The following is a 19,895-nucleotide window of genomic DNA, read 5'->3' as shown; positions in this document are numbered from 1 at the left end:
TCATAGTCATAAAGTATACTAAAGAGAAAAGCTAGGTGCCTCACTTAATCACTGTAAAACACTGTACTTAATTACTAGAAAAACATGCCAAATCTTAAATAATAACAAAAGGTAGAAATAAGGGACCACAAGTGAGTACCTGATTAATTAGCTAAGTAATTTGCAATAATGAGTGAAGGAAGTCAGAAGAGAAAGATAGCTTTAGTGTCAGGTTGATGGAAATTTCCGTTAAGGAGCAAGCAGTATCTGAGCTAATTTTTGGTTGACCAAGAGATGAGAGATAAACAGCAAAAGGCAGCTGAGGTCAGTTAATAGAAGGCCAAGAGTCTTCTATTAAAAGACACTGGGACTTCATTTCATAGCTGTGAATCACAGAGGCAGACGTACAGCCTCTGCTAATGGCTTGAGAGGTGGAATAGCTCCCTTTTTGTGAAGACATTTGGGAAGTCCATGACTGTTGCCCAGTTGTTAAGCAGCACTAAGCCTGGGAGAAAATATCGACTTTGGTCACGAACTTAAGATTGATGTTAACTTAGTAGAAAAACCTAAAGTCTTTAGCGGCACATGTATATAGGAAGAATACTTTATTAGGAGCTCTTCCATCTTAGGCAGATAAGAGAAAATATGTATAGTTTTCTTTCAAGGTTTAGTACTTGTTGATTACCATCTTTATTGTGTATAACAGATACTCTGATATTTACCTCTGTTTATTAGACTTTTCTTTTTCAGAAAGAATCTAAAGAGTAAATGATGTTGAATATATTATTTTTATTGTGAAGTACTTCTGGACCTGTTTATAAGAATTTTCAAAACTAAAATGTTAACAGCCTATTTCATGTTATTTTTAGTAAGTTATGTTGTGTGTGTGTGTGTGTGTGTGTGTGTGTGTGTGTGTGTGTGTGTGTGTATGTTCTTGAGGAAAATGAATCAAGATGTTTTCTTGGCTTTGTATTTAAACAGAGCAAATGATATTAGAGTAGCTTTTTCCCCCCACTAAGTTAAGGACAAAAAATTTTAATTTTGAGACATTGAGGGCATGTTTCTAGTTATATATGAGGTTTTAGATTAAATTTTCATTATAGAATATAACCTGATTTTCTCTTTTTTGGGCCACAAGTATCTTATCAATTACCTACACAGTTTATTTAGGAGGATAGCAAAGCTTACAAAATATATGATCCATAAACATTATTTTAGCTTAACTACATTGATTTATTGCTGAAGTCCTATTTACTCTTGTTTAAAGTTACTTTTTACCAGTGGGTTTTAGGATTATCTTTAAAGATTAGAAATGTAACCTCAGAATAAACTCAAGAAGTTTTTTTATAAATGCTTATAATGAAGTTCTAGTAATAATCACTATTTATAAATACTTGGAGCACTGTTTTTTTTGTTTTGCTTTTGGCCGCGCTACACAACTTGCGGGATCTTAGTTCCCCAACCAGGGATCAAACCTGTGCCCTTGGCAGTGAGAGCACAGAGTCCTAACCACTGGACTGTCAGGGAACTCCCTTAGAGCACTGTTTTACAGGGACTGTAGACCTTTTGTATTATGATCACCGGAGATATCTCTAAAAATAGAGACTCCTATTAGCCTAGTTCTTCTGAATCAGAATCTCTGGGCATGGCACCTGGGAATCTACATTTTATTCTAAAGTAGTACCTTTGGTCCTTAAGTGCATTATAGTTTGGGATTCACTACAACCACCATTTATGCCATGCTTGGATCCATGTAATCTAACATATAGATTGTTGAGGTAGGTTTATGTGTGTCATGGAAGCTTTGAAGTCATTTTAAATATTGAGTAGTGAGATTAGTAAGTATCTTACTAGTTCATAGACATCTGTAGTAAGTATTTTTTTAAGTTAATGTCTTATTAGTTATCTGTAGAAACTAAGTCAAATAGTTGCAGTGAGATTGTTTCTTAACCTGCAGAACAGATATCCTTCCTTAATGCTTTTGAAAAATAGCTAGGTTCTGGCCCCCATGTGATACCAATTAACTCAGAATATTTAGGGAAGAGACTGAGTCTCCATACATTTAGAAGTGCCCCAGGTGTTTTTAATGTGTAGCTGCAACTGAAACAGGGATCTACACTAATGACCAAAAGGAACAATGATGTTCCTAATCAAAAAATTATTGATTGGCTTTGGAATCCATAGTACTGAAAACCACATGCTAAAGGTATGGCACTGTAGCATCCAAATCCTGTTTCCCTAACTGCTTGTCTCAGGCTTATTTAAAAAATCAAAGGAAATCAGAATCAAATTATTTCAACAAAGAGCATTTTCTCTGAATAATCCCAATTCTCTGTTAGAGGCAATTTCTTTTAAAAGACCCCTGCTAAGCTTTACTAGGTTGATGTAAAGCACTGATTGGGCAGTTGAAGTGATAAGGGGTAAATAATACCTTTTCATTAGGACAGAATATTTAACTAATTGATTTCTATGATTTTGACTTTTATAGGCAACTCAAATGTAATTGAGAATATATTTTTGGTAATTATTCATTCTGAACAAGAAAAGTATTTTCTAGGGTAGGGCTACATTCATGTAGGACATCAGAATCAATGTGTTCAAAATTATATTTCTTAAAAATGTTGATAGAAACTAGGTTAGCGAGATAAAATTAGTACTTACAGAAAGTACTATACTCTATGCCAGGGATCAAAATATATGTTTCACAAAACTTTCTGATCTTCTAAAGGGAAGAATTATTATTACTGTTTAATTACATAAAATATGTCCTATGATACATACCTCCCTTTGCCCATAGTTATTAAAGAAATCATAAAGAATAATTTCAAGATCTCCTTTAATATTTAAAATAAGTGAAAAAATATTTATAACCTCTAAGTCATGATATTTTCTTATGTTTCTCTTTTAGATGCTTATTGAAGATATCAGTTTCCGCGTATGGGAAGTAGATATTGAAGGGTATATGGTTTACAGACAAGATCTTTAAAAAATAGACACTCAAGGTAAGTAATAAATATAGCCTCATAAATAAGCTAATTTAAATGGTTAGGGCTGCCAAATTATAATTTAATTTGCTAAACTTGCTTACTTTTTGTCACTGGCCCTGTCTAAGCAACCTCACAACCACATTCATTCATATTTGGAAACAAATTTTTATGCCCTAATACCATCTTGACAGGAAGTATCAGATTTCATTTATAATGGGAAGTTCATAAAATTGATGTATTATGGAAGAGTGCAAACCAATTAAGACTGGAGAAGAGATTAAGTAAGCTTCCATCAAAACTGTGTGCATAACTCAGTAGAGTTTAACTTGAAGGAATAATTTTACAGAAACTAGTATCCACTTTGTTTTTTAGATGTATTTATGTCCTTAACCATGTTAAAAACTTGTTTTTTAACCACTCCAAAAAACACTGTCATAGTTTCAGATACTCATAGTATTACCTCTGAATACCAAACCTCTTTTTCACTATTTCTTGAGCCCCCAAAGACTTGTTTAGACTTACCATATCCTTTCACTTATATTCTGTTCATGTCTCCCATGACTGTTTACATGCTTGTTACTAAGTAAATTTCTGAATACATTTGGTAAAATTTTGAGTGAGATACAAAGAATACAAAATGCAAAAAAGGTACTTTAAATAATTTTGTGTGTCAGTTAGGTACCCTGGAACCTTGGAGAATATGTGACCTGTTAATGGGGCACTTCTGTTTAGCTCTAGAATCCTTTCTAAGTGGGAATATTAGACCAGTAAAATCAAATTTTATTATTTTTTTTTCAGAAGAAACCAGAAATACTTTGAAAAGTACTAATTTTTCAATATCAGCATAAAATTTTTCCTGTGACAAACTCCACTTCTGCTACTGTGTGAATCAAATAAAACAGTATACAGCCTCTGGTGCGGGATTTTTTTTTTCCTTTGCTCTATTTTTCTTCTTTTTGAGTGTAGGTACTTAGAGTCTATTTTTTCCCCTTAATTTCTGGTTCGCAGCTTAGTGATTTTTGCTAGTTTTCTGTGATGAATATTATTGTCAGAAATGACTTCTCTTGAAAATATAAATATTACTTATTTTTAATTTGTTTCTATAGTTTTATATGGTGAGTTCGTTGCTTAGAAGAGCTATTAAATTGTTTTCTGAATTATAACAGACAATTATTTTTATAGTTCCTTTATCTCCACAGTCTAACATAGATCCTTCTGATTTAAAAAAAAAAAAAAAAAGGTTTCCTTTTTATTGTACCTTTTGCATAGAAAATAGAGTTAATCACATTCCTTAGTTCACATGACACACTGTCATCACTGGTCCATGAAAAGCACTTACTTTATTTATTTATTTATATATTTTCTTTTATTCTCATTTCCACTCTCATGCTGCTGACCTGGACTCATAGGAAATCATTCTAATGTGATAGTCTAATATCTGTTGCACTGTTCTCTTTTGTTTATATGTATTTTCAGAACATGAGTATTGGTTTATATATATGTATTTTTAAAATATTTTAAGTGGAAAATTTTAAATACATAAAAAAGAAAAGGGAGTATAATACCATGAATTTTCATGTGCCCGCTTCTCAGCTTCAACAGTTATCTCATGGTTGAGCTTGTCTTAACTATATCTTACGCCTTCTCCCCCACTTATGCACATTAAATTTTAATATGCATAAATGGTATTGTGCTGTGTATCTCATTCTCTTTATTACTGTTTCATTTTACTTATCCTTACATTTTTATCATTTATTTATGTTGTTGTGTTTACATTGCTTCTAACTGCTGCATAGTATGCCGAGGTTTGTAGCTATCATGTTTTAACTATCCACATTTCCAGTGATTTCCACCCAGATTGCTTCCAATTTTCTGTTGCAACAAACAATGCCATGGTGAACATCCTCATATTTCTCCTAGCGTAGAACTTTGCAAGGATTCCTTTGGGATATATACCCAGGAGCAGAATTGCTGGGTTTATACTTAATTTGTCTGAGTCATGCCAGATGCTCTGCCAAATAAATGCTTGGACCACACTCTCACCAGCGGTAACCCCCTCCTTCCTGCCAACCCTTGACATATCTAGCTTTCTAATACTCTCCATCTAATGTGTGTAGTTCTATAGCTCACTGTTTTAATTTGAATTCTTATCACTAATGAGTTTGAGTATCTCTTTCATATTCTTGTTGGCCTTTTGGCTTCCCTCTTCTGAAATTCCTTGTTCATATTCTTTATTTTTCATTTGGGTTCCTATCTGTTGGTTAATGTTCTTTAAGAGTTTATTATATATTTTAGATCTTCATTTCCTATCAGTTTTAGATATTAAAAACAATCTTCCATTTTTTCAACTTTCTAATTTTATGCATGATGTCCTTTAAGTAGATATTCATCTTTTTAATATTCAATTAAAGATATTTTCTTGACGTCTACTGCTGGTGTACAGAAATGCTACTGATTTTTTGAAACTTGACCTTGGTTCTAACATTACTGAATTCTCATTCTTAATAACATTGCTGTACTCTCATTCATTTTTATAGAGAGATGATCGTATTATCAACTATACATAATGATGGTTTTATTTCTAATTTCCTCATCCTTACATACTTTTACTTCTTTCTTCTTTCCAGTACCTTTGGTCAGTTCCTCTGGAACTATGTTAAATGGTAGTACTGACAGTAGGCATTCTCATCTTATGCCCAGTCTTAAAGAGAATATATCTAATTTCTCACTTAAGCATAATGCTTGCTGAAGGTTTTTAATATAAAACCTTTACCAAATTAAGAAAGGTTCTTATTTCTAGCTTGTTATGTATTCTTACCATAAATAAATTTCAAACCCATAAAATGTTTTTTTAATGTATCTGTTAAAATAATCATGTGATATTTATCCTGGTATATTAATGTTGTGAATTATATGAATAGAATTTCTAATGTTAAACCATGCCTGCATTACTAGTTTACACCCTACTTGACCATGGTGCATTATTTTAATACATTACTCTATTTGGTTAACAAATATTTTATTTAGGATTTTAGAATCTACATTCTTAAGTGAAATGTGCTGTACTTTTTTCTTCATTTTCCTTGTCTGGTTTTGCAATTAAGATTACACTGGCCTTACAAAATGAGATGAGCAGCTTTTACTCTTTTTCTGTTTTCTAGAATAACTTTATATAATACAAATTTACTGTTTCTTTAATGTATGTTACAACTCATATGTAACAGTATCTGGTTGTGAGATTTCTTTGAATGCTATTTATGTCTTTAATCCCTTTTGATCTATTCAAGTTTTCCCCTCAGCTTCTTCCAGTCCCCCTCCCATGGGTACTGCTAACACCTGATTGTCCTCCCACCTGCAGGTGTAACAGCCCAGACCCACTTTCCTTTCAGTCAGGAAATACCTAGACAATCTCAGTGTCCACATCTGAGCCATGTAATAGTCACTCTGTTTAGAGCTAATGTCCTAACCCTGACCAGTGGGCTCTGATCTGCCCAATCTTGCTTGACTTAAACTGCCACTGACATATACCTAAATTAATCCTGAACTCCAGTAGTTTTCTACTATTCTATAACCAGAAACTTTGGTTAACAATGCTCTGAATTGACTTCTTTACATCTCTTAAAACCTTTGCCATACTGCTGGTTACGTGTGTCAAGGTTGTGTAAAAGGTAAATGTTTTGACAAAAGAACAAATAAGGTTATTATGTTCAGGGAAAGTTAAGTGTTCAGAAAAAAATAGGCAACCATCTGGTCTAATGTCCTATATAGTATATACCAAATTGTAGTTAACTTTGGAAGATTTTTACTTTATCTCCAGAGTTTGACACTTTATTGTAACCATTTATTATCAGAAGAATAATTAAAGGTATTTCCATGTACAAAAAGAAAAAAGAGTAGAGAGTCCAAGCAGGAAGTTCATAGACCCACTAACAAAAAGAAATGATCAATAAACATATAATAGTTATTGTAATTTTTGATGCATTTGAGTGTGTTTCTACCATCTTATTTCAGTTTTTCTTACACACTTTCATACTATATCTTTCTTTTTAATTCTTTGTTACTTAAAAAAAACTTTATGTATATATATATAAGTTTTATATATATATATATAAAGATATATATATATATATCTCCTCTAAAAAGATTCTTGCAGGGGCAAATTATGTATGGGACTTAGAGGTCTTATTAAGGAATTTAAAGTTTAGGTTTTATTTTAACTGTATAAGAAGCCATTGATGGGTTTTGAACATAGGATTGGTGTGATTTCTGAAATTTAAAACATCTTTGGAAAACATTGGATGATAACTGTGACTTTAGTATTTTGTTTTAAAAGCAACTCTTTAAAAGCCATAAAATAATAGATGTGTAATTTTTACTATAAAAATTTTAAACAATTAGAAAGATCTATAAATTAACTTTAAAAAGCAATTGAAAACCTAAGAATTAATAGTAGCTACAACAAGGAAGATGCTGATTTTCTTAATATACAGAGTGTCAACAATTCAATATGGAAAAGACAACCCATTTTTATAAAAGTCTTGAACATGTAATTTATCAAAGAAATACAGATGGCTAACAAACATGAAAATGTTCCATTTTCCAACCTCCCCCTTGCATTGTAGTAACATTTTTCTAGTGATCAGTTGCTGCCTATCATTATGTTTTGCTGTTCTTTTCATTCGCTTAGAGTATCCTTGTTATCAGTGCCGTGCTAGTCCTTTTTTGTATTACTCATGACCGAATGTAATGGTTTTACCTGGCTTGTATGCGTGTGTGTGTGTGTGTGTGTGTGTTGGTGTAGAGGGTCCAGAGTATTGTTCCCAATTTGCTTTCCAAGGAGCAGTCTTCTCTGCTGCCACAGACACAAAATATTTCCTGTAAAAATGGCTTGTTTATGTATTCTTTGTGTAACCCCTACCTTCTTTACTTCTCTAAACCTAATGGAGTCTACTGGATTCTGCTGATAACACAACTCACCTCTGTCCCCATACCTGTGATTATAAACAAGGCCTGTAACAACTTAGGGTGTGTTACGTACCTTCAGGGCATATTTTTTGCCATCATTTTCTGAGATCCACACTGCGGTGTCCTTTACCACTACATTTCTCCAAAACTGCTTCTCTTCACTTACGCTCATGTGGCTACTATCAGGTCTCAGCTGCTTTTGCCTATTTCAGAGTTTGGGGATTACAACTGAATCCTAATATTACTGAAAATATATTTAAATGTGTTTCTCCATAAAGAAAGAAAAGGAAAGAGAGAGACAGGGAGTGATGGATAGAAAGACACAGAGACAGAGAGAGAAGAGAGAAAGTGAATAAAGCAATCAACTCTAGGAGCAGAACTGATCCAGGAAGCAAGAACTCTAGGAAACATGTTATAAAATGACAGAAGGTGAATTATGAGCTGGCCAAAACTAACTTAAGAAATACTTACTTCAAAGATGAAGTTGGAAAGAACAGAGAGGAGACTAGACATTATGGAAAGTACTTTTAAGGAATATAAAAGGTTAAAATGAGAAGAATGAACAAAAGAAGCCAAAGAAAGAATAGAATAATTATAGAAAAAATTTTGTGTGTTATGTCTATAAGTATTGATAGATAAATTGAGATAGACACTCAAGAAAAAAAAGAACAAATACTTAAGGATAAATTTAATATCTTTTATAAAATGAAAGGCACATATGGAAAAGGCACACCATGGGCCAGGGAAAATTAACCTAGAACTGTCAATACTGAGACACAGCTTCATGAACTTCCAGACTTTAAACATGAAGAAAGAATGATTAAGTCACTGATTAGAGGGAAATGGGGAAAAATATTTGCCCTTGTCTCTGATTTATCCACAGTAACATTTAGGGCCAGTTGACAGTGGAGTAACATCTACATGACCGTATAAAAAACAAAGTATTTTGTATTTTAAATTCAAAGTGTCTTCAGGTATAAAGACTACAGACAGTTTTGAACTCAAAGAATATTGTTTTGAAAAAAATTCCTAAAAGATGAACTACTGCCATTCAGTTGGAAATACCTTAAATTACCACAGAAGGATGAGCAGTGAGCATTGAAAGCATTTAACTGTAAAATAAAGATGAGAGCAAAATGTAAACACTATATTCTATTCTCTAAAAATAGAAATTACGCACTACCTTGACCTATTTTCTCCCCTTTTCCTCCTGGGTTTTGTAGTTGTAAGTTTGTTGATTTCCACTTCTTTAATACTTGAAACTCAAAGAATGTCCATTAAATCTGCAAATAATAAAAGTATTAGCAGAGTTTAACAGTACAGAGAAAAATACTAAAAAGTATTAACTGAAATATGAAGGAAAGAAAGAGCAGGACAGAGTAACAGGAAATATGCTAATATCTTAATTGCTTATAGAAGTAAACTAATAGATTTTGAATAGAGAAATAAAAGACAAAGTTGTATAAATTACCTAAGTTAATTTATAAATACTAAGTTGCATAAAGTTATAAAAACATAACTACTGGAACAAAGATATGTACAGAGAAGCTACACATGGAGAGAAACAAGATAACTAATGATAAAATATTTCTTTTTAAAAAAAATCCCTAAAGTAAGTTAAAATAAAAAGAATGAAAAGCAGTTCTTTTTATCAGATGCCCACTATCACAATTATCGTTTAAGATTGTACTGAAGGGAATCAGCCGAGAGAAAAATTAATGTAAATGGGCTTTTAGCTTGTGTTGGTTTTTTAGAAAGTGGATTTCCAACTAAATCACAGAGCAAAATGCTATTTTCTGTTATATGCAAGAAATACAAGCAATTGCTTTCAAAATATTGAAATCTAAAGAAGGATAAAAATTAAAATTAAGACAGATAAAGGCAAGCAAATAATGTCAGACCAGACGAATCATTCCACATAAACATCAAATGAGATGAACAAAGTCATTTTTTAATGCAAAAAGTGCAATACACAATGAAGATGTAGCAGTTATGAATATCTGCAAACCAAATAACATGGTGCCAACACTTATAAAGCAAAAACAATGTAAGTACAAGGGAAAATAGTCAAAAACACAACAGATTTGGAAAGTTTATTAACTCTGTCAGTCCAAAACAGATCAGCCAGGCGTGGGGGTGAGGGAAGAATGAGGAAACATTGAAAGCATTTGCACAAGTCAGGAACATTGCAAAGATGCCCAGTGTCATGACTATCATTTGACATTGTGATGAGGGGAAAAAGCCAAGAAAAAAATACTAGAACTATAAAAGAAATTTAGAAAGATGAAGTTAAAAGCTCCATGTGCAGATCATATTATATACTTGAAACTGCCATCCAGTGGATTTTACTTAATCAACTGAGAGACTACTACAAATAATAGAATTTACTAAGCTATTGTAACACAAGATTAATGTATCCGTATGGGTAATTTTCATGTATAACAAAATAATTTTAAATTAAGCCCTAGTGCCACATTGTGCTTACGTATATTGTTTGAGTATGTGCCATAAGCCTAAGAATATTATTAGTTTCCTATGGCTTCTATAACAATTACCACAAACTTGGTGGTTTAATACAACAGATTTTTTATTCTCTCACAGTTCCAGATGCCAGAAGTCTGAAAGTAGTGTCACTGGGCCAAAATCAAAATCAAGGGCTATTCTCCCTCTAAGGCTCCAGGGAGAATTGTTTCCTCACCTCTTCGAGCTTGTGGTGGCTGCCAGCATTCCTTGGCTTATGGCCACATCCCCACTTCAGTCTTGGGTTCCATGGCCACATTGCCTCCTCCATTTCTGTGTGTGTCTGCTTTTCTCTTATAAGGACCCTTGTGATTGCATTTAGGGCTCACCTGAATAATCCAGGACAGTGTCCTCATTTCAGAATCCCTGATATAATCACATCTGGAAAGACCCTTATTCCTTATAAGGTAACATTTACAGTTTACAGGGATTAGGACGTGATATCTTTGGGTGGGCATTATTTAGCCAATGTATGTAGTGAATCCTGTGCATCTAGAATGGTACTATATACCATTCTTGGGAGAATCAGGAAAGTACTACCCTTGGGATAGTTAAGAAAATTTTATTCACATATTTTTGTAGAATTTAATTCTCTCACAGAAACCTAGTTGGAAACGGCTATATTGGTGTATGAAATGACAGAATGAACAGGATTATAAACTTCAGCAATAGACTTAATAAATGCAGGAATATTGAAAATAATAAAGATGGCATCTCATATCAGTGGGAAATTGTTTAATACATGTTGGGACAACTGGTTGGCCATCTGGAAAGAAAAGTTGAATCCATACCTCACACCATACACCAAGATATATTATAAATGTACCAAATATTTAAATGTAAAATATGAAGCTACAGAGGTTCTCAGTAAACACGGGAGTGGTTTTTTTCTTTTTTTCTTATTTTGACTTTAGAGTAGAAAAACGTCTTCAAAACAAGATCTATAAGCTACAGAATGACATGACTAATAAATCTGACCTCATTTTTCAACACACACACACACACACACACACACACACACACACACAAACACACAAACACACACAGAAGCAAAACTCAAAAGACAAACTTGAACATTGAAAAAAAAAGTTTGCAATTCTTACTGAAGTGACTAAATTTTTTTTTTAATTTTTTATGTATGTATTTATTTATTTATGGCTGTGTTGGGTCTTCGTTTCTGTGTGAGGGCTTTCTCTAGTTGCGGCAGCGGGGGCCACTCTTCATCGCGGTGCACGGGCCTCTCACTATCATGGCCTCTCTTGTTGTGGAGCACAGGCTCCAGACGCGCAGGCTCAATAATTGTGACTCACGGGCCCAGCTGCTCTGCGGCATGCAGGATCCTCCCAGACCAGGGCTCAAACCTGTGTCCCCTGCATTGGCAGGCAGACCCTCAACCACTGCGCCACCAGGGAGGCCCCAGAAATGACTAAATTTTTTTAAAAAAATTTTTATTGTAATATATTTGATTTACAATATTGTGTTTCAGGTATATAGCAAAGTGATTCAGTTATATATATATTCTTTTTCAGATTCTTTTCCATTATAGGTGATTACAAGATACTGAATATAGCTCCTGGTGCTATACATTAGGTCCTTGTCGTTTACCTATTTTATGTATAGTAGATGTGTATCTGTTAATCCCAAATGCCTAACTTATCCTTCTCCCTCATTTCACCTTTGGTAACCATTAGGTTGTTTTCTGTGTCTGTGAGTCTGTTTCTGTTCTGTAAATAAGTTCATTTGTATCATTTTTTTTGATTCCACAAATAAGTGATATCTTATGATATTTGTCTTTCTCTATCTGACTTCACTTAATTTGATAATCTCTAGGTCCATCCATGTCACTGCAAATGGCATTATTTTGTTCTTTTTTATGGCTGAGTAATATTCCATTGTATATATGTACCACATCTTCTTTATCCATCCTGTGCTGATTGACACTTGGGTTGTTTCCATATCTTGGCTATTGTAAATAGTGCTACTGTGAACATTGAGTTGCATGTGTCTTTTTGAATTAGAGTTTTCGTCTTTTCTAGATATATGCCCAGGAGTGGGATTGCTGGATCATATGGTAACTCTATTTTCAGTTTCTTAAGGAACCTACATACTGTTCTCCATAGTGGCTGCACCAATTTATATTCCCACCAACAGTGTAGGAAGTGTCCTTTTTCTCCATACCCTCTCGCACATTTATCATTTGCAGGCTTTTTGATAATGGCCATTCTGAACAGTGTGACGTGATACCTCATTGTAGTTTTGATTTGCATTACTCTAATAATTAGTGATTTTGAGCATTGTCTCATGTACCTGTTAACCATCTGTATGTCTTCTTTGGAGAAATGTCTCTTTAGGTCTTCTGCCCAGTTTTTGATTAGGTTGTTTGTTTTTTTAATATTGAGTTGTATGAGCTGTTTGTATGTTTTAAAAATTAAGCCCTTGTGGGTCACATCATTTGAGATATTTTCTCCCACTCCGTATGTTGTCTATGGTTTCCTTTTCTGTGCAAAAGCTTGTAAGTTTCATTAGGCCCCATTTGTCTATTTTTGCTTTTATTTCTTTTTCCTTGGGAGATTGACCTAAGAAAACATTGGTACAATTTATGTCAGACTGTTTTGCCTATGTTCTCTTCTAGGAGTTTTATGGGGTCATATCTTTAAGTCTTTAAGCCATTTTGAGTTTATTTTTGTGTATGGTGTGAGGGAGTGTTCTAACTTCATTGATTTACATGCGGCTGTCCAGCTTTCCCAACACCAAAGTGGCTAAATTTTATTAAATATACCTAAAAAATACAAAATGATAAGTTAAAAGACTAACATTGCAGTCCGAAAAATGACAAAGTATATGAACAGGCTGTTTACAGAAAAAGAAATACAAATGCCTCATAAGCATATGAAAATTTCAACTTCACTCTTAATAAAAGAAAAGCCACCATGAAATACTACCTGTCACCTATTGGAATTTCTGAAATTCTCAAAATTGGATATAATAGTTTTGGTGAGAATGGAGGCATTCTTTTATGTTCCTGGTGGACTGTATATTGACACAAATCATATGGAGGGTAATTGGCAGTATCTGTCAAAATTAGAAAAGCATGTTTTCCAATGACCTATTTAATTACTTCTTGGAGTTTATCCACTGATATATTACTTTATGAGATAGGTACAAAGTTATTCTTAGCAATATTTTTTTTAAACTTTTTTTGGGTTTATTTATTTATTTATTTATTTATTAATGGCTGTGTTGGGTCTTCGTTTCTGTGCGAGGACTTTCTCTAGTTGCGGCAAGTGGGGGCCGCTCTTCATCGCGGTGCGCGGGCCTCTCATTATCACGGCCTCTCTTGTTGCTGAGCACAGGCTCCAGACGCGCAGGCTCCGTAATTGTGGCTCACGGGCCTAGTTGCTCCATGGCATGTGGAATCTTCCCAGACCAGGACTCGAACCCGTGTCGCCTGCATTGGCAGGCAGATTCTCAACCACTGCACCACCAGGGAAGCCCCAATTCTTAGCAATATTTAATAGCAAATGTTGGAGAGACCTAATGTGCATCTATGTGGGACAAATTTAACTATGGGCTATCCAGATGAAATACTATGCAGCTGTTAAAAGCAAACCAGGAACTTGCTATTTCTAATAAAGAAAAATCTTCATGGTCTATTTTTTCAAGTTACAATTAAAATTACAATATTACACATGCAGAACTGTATGTATAGGATGCTACCTTTGTGGTTCAAAGATAATGAGGAAGAGAATTTTCGTTTTTATATGCTTACTTATGCAGAAAAATCACTGCAAGGATACACAAGGAAATAATAATGGTGATGACATAATCTCATGGAGAGAGAATAGGAATTAGATAGATGGAGAACAGGAGTGGGAGGTAAATTTTACTATAAAATATTTTAAGCTTTTAAAAATTATTAAAATAAATATATATCTTAACTATTTAAATTAAATGAATAAACTTTTGTTCATTTTTTTTCTCAAATATTTATTGAGGGCCTACTTTGTGCCAGGCAGTGTTTTAGGTGCTTGGGATCGGTGAACAAAACAAAGATCCAAACCCTTATGGAGCTTACATTCAAGTGGTGGGAGAGGGACATTTAAAAATAATCATAATAAATACATAGTGTTGTACCTCAGAAGATAATATGTGCTATGGAAAAAAACATAAAACAGAGTAAGTTGTATTGGCAGTGTCAGTGGAATTAGGAGAAGGTGTTGCAACGTTAAATAGGATTAGCAGGGTAAGTCTTATCAAGAAAGAGCAAATTTAAGCAAAGACTTAAAAGAAGCAAGGGGGTTAGTCATGTGGATATCTGAGGAAAGAATGTTCCCAGGTAGCGAGAACAACCAGTGTAGACTCATTGGGCGAGGGACATGTCAGATGTTTTAAATAAAAGGGTTAGAGGCCAGTGTGTCTTTAGCAGAGCAAGAGGGATAGGGGTAGGATATGGGGCCAAAAAGATAATGATATCCATTGGACTTTGTCTTAGCAGAGAAGTAACATGATCTGACAAATTTTTGAAAAGCTTACTCTGGTTTTACCAATGATAATTATTACAAATAGGCTGATGGGGAGCAAGTGTAAAATGTGGGACGTAATTTGGAAATAATGGTACCTTAGACCAGAGGAATAGCAGTGGAAGTGGTGAGAAGTCACTGGAGCTTGGATGTAATTTGAAATTAAATCAACTGGATTCCTGACAGACTAGATGTGGAGTGCGAGAGAGAGGACTCAAGGAACAGAAGATGTGAAGACATTATCTAGGAAAATGGGAGATTGAATGGACTAAGAAATTATACTGTGATTGGCTGAGAGTGTTAAGAGCCCACTTGAGTTCTTCATGAATTTAAAAGTGAGACCAGTCAGTATATTTATTGGTTTTTCTCCAGCTGCATTCAGCTGCATGACTTAGGTTTCATCCAGTCTAAACAAGCAGATCTCTGTGGTATAATGGAAGGATACTCTTGTTAAATTTTTTTTTTAACTGAGTTATAGGACATTATACATAGAATGTTCTCATCTTAATAATTTTAAAAGGAATACATATATGCTTATTTATATTTATACAAAACTTAGATATGTTTCCCCAATGTTTAGCTGAACATGGTTTTTACATGGTCATTCTAGACATAAATGTACAAACATCAAATGATCCTTAGTAAACCATGCTTCTTAGTCTTACTATATTAGCAGGTGGCAAATATAAGATAGATCTCAATTAAAAAATTGAGGGGGGTGGGGATGGTCTGGGAGTTTGGGATTGACAAGTACACACTGCTGTGCTTAAGAGGGATAACCAACAAGGACCTACTGTATAGCATAAATAATTAATTAATTAATTAATTTTTAAAAAATTGAGGTGACAGGCAGGTAGTGACCATTTAAGGCAGGAATGCATTTCAGAGTGCTTACTTATTTAATCTTTTCACAATTAAGCTTATATTATGCAGTTTTAAAAATGAACATGGTACTTATTTTGAACTTAATATAGTATATAAAGTTGTTTATACAGATTTTATGTTTTTCTGATCATTTGTTAACTCAAAATGCTTAAAAATTTTAGTGTGTAAAAACTTTGAGACTATGAAACACATGCTTACAAAATATCAAGAGTTGGAAGGATTATTAGCCAGATTGAACATCTAGTGAAAACAGCTGGTAAGAGAACATAAAAAGGGGGAAAAAAAAGAAGTTGGAAATGAAAGGAGGCAAATATCAAAGGCTGAATCAAACATATATAAAAGATTTAAATAATTGTAACCCACAATCAATAGCAAAGAGGGAATGTGGACGGGATACATCCAGAAGCAATGCAAGGCATGATGTTGCAGTGTTGGAGACAATAGTTAGACATTGAATGAATACACCACATGCCATGTGATAGAGCATTTTCACTTGACCCACTAACTGAGTTCTCTTTTCTGAATTCTCTGTATAAGCTGCTTCTAGGAAATATACACAAATCCAGAAATAACTCAACAATGAGACCCTTTACTAGTGGGTACTAAGTTACTACCTGTATTTAGTGAGAGTCAAATATGTAGTGTTCTTAGATTTCAGTCATTGAATACCATGACTAAGAACAAGATTGCGTTTCATTTATAGTGAAGCATGTGAATGAATAAAAGGATACAATTTATCATTTAGGTATATGGTAATATATTGTGTTTCCATGGGTAGAGTTAATACAGGTCTATAATTGCAATTCTAAAAGGAAAAAGGCTCTGAAATACAAAAGGTTCTTTTTCCCTCAGTACATTTTGGCGGTAAAACCAGACTGACCTGGGAACATTAAGAGCCCACCTGAGTTCATTGAGAATTTAAAAGCTATTTATGACCACACAGCAGATAAGAGGTTAATATCAAAAAATATATGAAGAACTCATACAACTCAATAGCCAAAAAGTGGACAATCTGATTTAAAAATGGGCATAGGACCTGAATAGACATTTTTCAAAAAAAGACTTACAGGTGGCCAACAGGTACTGGGAAAGGAGTTCAACATCACTAATCATCAGGGAAATGCAAATCAAAACCACAATGAGATATCACCTCACACCTGTAAGAATGGCTATTATCAAAAAAATAAATAAATAATATGTGTTGGCAAGGGTGTGGAGAAAAGGGAACCCTAAGGGTGAATGTAAATTGGTACATCCATTATGGAAAACATTATGGAAAAAATTAAAAATAGATCTACCATATGGCCCCACATCTGCATATATATATATATCCCACTTCTGGGAATATATTGGAAGGAAATGAAATCATTATCTCAAAGTGGTACCTGCACCCCCATGCTTATTGCAACATTATTCACTATAGCCACAACATGGAAACAACCTAAGTGTCCATTGATGAATGAATGCATAATGAAAATGGGATATATATGTGAAAATGTGATATATACATATCACATATATATTTACATATGACTGTATATCTATATGTATGTATATATGAATATTATTCAGCCGTAAAAAGAGAAGGAAATCCTGCCATTTGTGACAACATGGATGGACCTTGAGGGCATTATGCTTAGTGAAATATGTCATACAGAGAAAGACAAATACTGCATGATCTCACATATATGTGAAATCTTTTAAATAAAAATCAAACTCATAGAAACAGAGATTAGAAGGGTGATTGCCAAGGGCTGGGAAATAGGGGAAATGGGGAGATTTTGGTCAAAGTGTACAAACTCCCAGTTATAAGAGGAATAAGTTCTTAGGATCTAATATTTAGCATGGTGCCTATGGTTAACAATACTATATTATATACTTGAAAGTTGCAAAGAGAGTAGATCTTAAATGTTCTCATCACAAACACACACACACACACACACAAAATTGTAATTAAGTGAGGTGATGGATGGGTTAACTAACCTTACTGAGGTAATCATTTTGCACTATGTGTATCAAATTATCACGTTGTACAGAAATATACCAATTACATCTCAATGAAGCTGGAGGAAAAAAACATCCTCTGAGGAAAAAATTAAAAGCTACTTGTTAATATGTAAAATTATTTATGTTCTATGTTTATATCAAAGGGTGAATATTCACTACAGATAACATGAATGTCTTTGATTATGAGCTGCTGGCTGGACAGCATTGACTGGTGTTAGTGGTAAAATTCAATAAATGCATCAAATTATCTTTCTAAATCTGAAAAACTCCAGATTCCTAAATACATTTGTCCCCAAGAGTTTCTAAGACAGGTGTATAAAAATCTATAGAACGAGGTATGAAGGAAATTATAACAATGTTCATCTGTGGAGAGAGAGGTGGGGCATTTATTTTTCACTTTACAACCTGCAGTGCTCTTTGAATTTTACCAGTATTATGAATTACTGTAATAAATTTTTTAAAATGACCTTAGAAATATATGATGGATTATCTCTGTGCTATGGGAAAAAAATCAGTTGGCTTTTTGCTCTATCTCATGATTTTTAAGTGAGTAGTACTCTCAACCAAGAGTCCAGAGAAAGGGGAGCATACTATGAGCTAGAGTCGGTAGGATGGACTGTATAAATCTGGGTCTTGGGGCTAGGTTTTAAAATATGAGGGGTTAGAGAACAAGAAAGGCAATGAAGAGCAAACCAGAAGGAAGGATAATATTATATGAAAATACATATAGTGTATAATTTGTTTGGGGCTTCTTGCTAACTCTACAAATCTGTTTATTTTTACTTTATATTATGCAGTTATACTTTATGTATGGGACTTGAAAATATTCAACAATGTGTAATTAGTAGAACTTTCCTTGCTTTATTCCACATTAGTTAATTAATGGATTTTACATAGCTTGCATGTCATACAGTTGTGAAGACATGAAATAATGACATTGTACTGTGTTTTTGCTTCACCCAGATACCTACTTTAATAGGCTTAAATTATAAGATTTCATTTCTTCTAAGTGAAATGTATGACTAGAAACAATTTTGTTATCTTGCTATATACCTACTTCTTGTTTTACGTTTTTAGCAGTCAGTTAAATTTTTTTTAAGATGCCTATAAGCGTCACTTGACTATTAGTTATTTTTATAGATTCTTTTGTCTGTCACTTATATGGACTCTTCATTCCCCAACTTTTCTGTTTAATTACTTATTTTTCTTAGAAACTTTAAACCAAAACTTTTAATAACAAAGCAAATACTTTCATGAAGTACAAAGTTAATAGAAATAGTGTCACCAAGTGCCTCTCTTCTATAAGTTATAGTAAAAGAATTTATTTAAAGCAAATTAAATTTTAATTAAATGTCTCCAGTAATGTTTCTGCATAGGACTTATTAAACATCTTTTTGTATTTAATGTAAAAAGTTTCCAAATCCAAATGTGATTTTTAACCCTTATTATTACTTCTCTTTTTCATTAATATTGGCATAATGTATTGTAACTTCTTCATTTGATTTCTCCAAGAATACAGAAGGTTTTTTTCTTCCAGGTCTATTGAGATACAATTAACATATAACACTGTATAAATTTAAAGTGTACAGCATAATGATTTGACTTAAGTACATGATGAAATGATTACCACAATAAGTTTAGTGAACCTCAATCATCTCATATAGGTATAAAATAAAAGAATGTTTTTTACTTGTGATGAGAAAGAACTCTTAGGATTCACTTTCCTAACAACTTTCATATATAACATACAGCAGTTTAATCATATTAATCATGTTGTGTATTACATCCCTAGTATTTATTTACTTTATAACTGGAAGTTTGTACATTTGACCGCCTTCATCCAGTTTCCTCTCTCCCTCCCCTTTCCTCTGATAGCCACAAATCTGTTCTCTTTTTCTTTGAGTATATTTGGTTGGTTGTTTTTTGAAGTGTAATTGACCTACAGCACTAGATTAGTACCTGGTGACAACATAGTGATTCCATATTTCTTTTCATTACAAAATGATCACAGTAAATCTAGTTACTGTGTCAC

At 33.4% G+C, this 19,895-nt stretch overlaps 1 protein-coding gene across 25 annotated transcripts in view; it reads left to right on the top strand.

Moving 5' to 3' along the window:
* Positions 1–19,895, top strand: part of MBD5 (methyl-CpG binding domain protein 5) — a 412,237-nt gene that overhangs the window by 132,394 nt on the left and 259,948 nt on the right. For all 25 annotated transcript variants that reach the window (XM_082397219.1, XM_082397215.1, XM_082397223.1 and 22 more), the window contains one exon: positions 2,888–2,981. The gene's annotated coding sequence lies outside the window, so the exon portion shown is untranslated. The remainder of the gene's footprint in view (positions 1–2,887; positions 2,982–19,895) is intronic.

This window comes from Balaenoptera borealis, assembly GCF_965194805.1.
Source record: "Balaenoptera borealis genome assembly, chromosome: 6".
Classification (NCBI taxonomy): domain Eukaryota; kingdom Metazoa; phylum Chordata; class Mammalia; order Artiodactyla; family Balaenopteridae; genus Balaenoptera; species Balaenoptera borealis.
Note: the sequence above shows the minus strand (reverse complement) of the source record. Positions and strands in the feature narration are given on the sequence as shown.